A 2,854-nucleotide genomic window follows, 5' to 3' on the forward strand; every position below is an offset into this window, starting at 1 on the left:
CGTGGTGCTGGGCCCGCCCCTGCCCCAGCTCCTGTCTCCTGCCCCAGCCCTTGTCCCCTGCCCCAGCTCCTGCCCCATCAGGGACAGAGACCAGCTGTGCGAGGCTCGTCGGGAGAGCAAAGAACAGCCAAGGAGGGGGGAGAAAGGGGAGACTGGGATGGGATAAGGATGGAGCCGTTCTCTGCTGCCCCGGGGGCTCAGCAAAGAGCCCCAAATCTGCCACTGAGCTGGGGGTGGGGGGCCGGAAGGGACACGGCCTTCGTGGGGGGCGGCGGAAGGGTTGGAGGAGTCTGGGACGCTCCTCCTGGCACCGGGTGGTGGACAAGGATGGCCCCGTCGGGGCAGGAGCGAGAGCGCGCACCTCGGCCCCTCCGCAGGGGCTGTGCGGGTTGGGTTGCCAGCCCAAGCGGCTGTAGCGCACACTGGCACGACTGGGGGCTGCGAGCAGAGGAGAAGGAACCGGAGCAGGAGGGAAGACACAGAAAAGGGGAAGGCRTTGGTGCTGCAGCGAGAGCTGCCCTGGGGCTGGAGGACAACTCCCCCCGTCGCTGTTACAACCAGCCCGGGGAGTGCTACCAGATCTGGCTAACAAGAGCGCCGGGCCCTGCTAAACAGTTTTGCTAAATGTCCCGCTTCCCCCATCCAGATCTCACACATACCAGGACAAGATGGTGGCATCTCCAGGGGCTCTACAGCTCCTCCACTTGGCCTTGGCGGTCCTGCAAGATGTGTGGGCCAACATGAAGGCTGGGACTGGAGAAGATCAGCAGAGATGGAGAAACCTGGTGGCTGGAAGACTCTGTCCCATCCAAACGGAGGTTGGGCCTCAGCGTGTCGCAAGCCCAGGATCAGCCCCAGGAAGGTGGAGGAAGATGGCAGGATGGGACCAGGGACACCCCTCAGCCCCCTGGGTCTCTGATAGCCCAACTCACCATGCTGGTGGCCTAGCCCAGGGCTGGCCTTAGCTGTAAGAGAAGAGAGGACCTGGGGCAGGGGTAAGATGCAGCTAACTTCAGCAGCACGAGGAGCCTCYTCTGCGCTGGCAGGAGGCAGGCTGGGCCCTGGGGCCTGTCTGGTCCCACCACGAGCCTCCCACTGGCCTCGCATGCGGGGGCCGACRGGACGGAGCTCCTGCCCTTGCCTGGTGCGTGCGTCTCGCCCGGGAGGAGAGAAGGGAGAGGCCGGGCTGGCGGGCGCTGCGGCGGGACGACAGCCAGGGGGTTATTAATAACCTGCTGAGTCAGGGGGGGCTCTTGGGTTTCAGGATCACAAGAYGCAGACGCCGCGTGGCCTGGATGGATCCCCGTCCCGTCCCCCCACCCCGGCTTCTGCTTTTCACATTGACGGGGACAACTGCRAAGCTGGGAGGGGGCTGCGGCGGGAGCCAGGTGCCTTCAAGCRTAAGCAAACTGCATCGTGGGGACACGAATGAGTCTTGCGGGCTTCGCTGTCAGGGCTGCTCCCCTGCAGGACCCCCTCCACAGCCCCAAACGAGCCATTGTGGGAGGTCACGCGTCCCCAGAGCGACGGAGCCAAGGTCCTCGCAAGATGCAAAGAAAATTTGGAGGATCTTGCGGAAAAGCATACTCCAGTGTTTAATTGCAAGAGTTTTTGCAAGGGGTAGAAGACTGCAGGCTGCTAGCTCTAGCTGCCAGGAGACAGGTTCAGCCCTCCCRGAAAGCGGGTGGTCCCGCCCCGACGGCCACGGGGTCGCCCGCGTTTCCCTCCAAGCTTGGCGCTAACGCTCGGGCAGGCCGCACTCTGCTCTGCGATGGCGATTCCCTGTGCACGGCTATGGAAAAGTAGTCGGCGAGGTGGAGCAGATGATTAACTCTGAGATCCAGCAGCCCGTGGCAATGGCGTGCACTGCCCAGGCACTGCTTCTCTAGCAGCTACCGAGCAAGAGTGGCTGAAGAAATAAGAGCCACGCGAGGCGGAGGCCGTGTCCGGCCCTCAGCCGTGCTTTGGGGGCCGGGATGCGCGGGGACCCTGCTGCGCTGAGGTCCCCAGCAGCCACACGTGGCTGAGCATCCCGTGCTCCCTGGTCCGGGTGGTGATGGGGGTCCAGGCGGTCACACCTGGAGCTCTTTAGGGCTGCGTAACCCACCAGCCTGGGGGTTTCCATCCTGCTGTGCTCCCCTTCCCCCCCCGCCCCAGCTCCCCAGTGCTGCGGAGAGGGAGGATTCCCGTGCGGCGGCAGCATGCTGCCCTCCAGGCTGGCACCCAGCGCCGCCATCTATTTTTCCACTCAGGACAGGACCAAAATAAATCCGTCTCGCCGCTCTGCAGCAGCTGCTACGGACATAGCCGTGGCCAGGCGGGTTTCCCTGGCCCCTCTGCTGTCGCAGCGCTCAGATCCCGGCGCCTGCAATTGCTCTTGCTATACCTGCCGCTCGCTGCGGCGGGAATAAGCGAAGAGCTGAAGCTCTGCTTGACTCCCGTGTCCCCCGAGAGCTCTCATTTCGTTGCATCAGGCTGTCTGAGCAGCAGAGCCCCGTTCGTTTTAATTAGCCCGATAGCTCTCAAATCCTATTTACCTTCATGGATGCGTTAGCATCGCACCGCTTCCCGCATCTGAGTGCAGACCGAAAGGGCGAGCGAGGAGTGAGGAGTGCGCAGCGCTCTGGCACGTAGGCTGTTAACCCTTGCTGCGCCCTGGCGAGGCAGATCCGCGTCACCGTGCTCTTCTGCAATGAGTAAACTGAGGCACAGAGAAATCAGAGAGACAACGGGAACCCTCGCATGGCTGGGAGCAGCCTGCAGCGCGAAGCCACGGATTGACAAGAAACCCARCGGACAGGTTGTGGTTTTAATCAGGTTTTACCTTTTCGGCCATGCATCTTTTGACGGACAA

General features: G+C 62.9%; 1 long non-coding RNA gene across 2 annotated transcripts in view; it reads right to left on the reverse strand.

Annotated features, from left to right (window-relative positions):
• Window positions 1–2,580, reverse strand: part of LOC146584170 (uncharacterized) — an 8,596-nt gene extending 6,016 nt beyond the window's left edge. Inside the window, exons 1-2 of one of the 2 annotated variants that reach the window (XR_014898266.1) lie at window positions 2,538–2,580; window positions 660–753 (exon numbers count right to left, since the gene is read on the reverse strand). This is a non-coding gene — a long non-coding RNA (uncharacterized LOC146584170). Of the gene's footprint in view, window positions 1–659; window positions 754–932; window positions 1,062–2,537 lie in introns of those variants that run through there. The other variant, XR_014898267.1, reaches the window with a different exon arrangement.
• Window positions 2,581–2,854: the final 274 nt, after the last annotated feature.

This window comes from Rhea americana, unplaced genomic scaffold, assembly GCF_003343005.1.
Source record: "Rhea americana isolate MKP2758 unplaced genomic scaffold, rheAme1 scaffold_97, whole genome shotgun sequence".
In the NCBI taxonomy this organism is placed as follows: Eukaryota; Metazoa; Chordata; class Aves; order Rheiformes; family Rheidae; genus Rhea; species Rhea americana.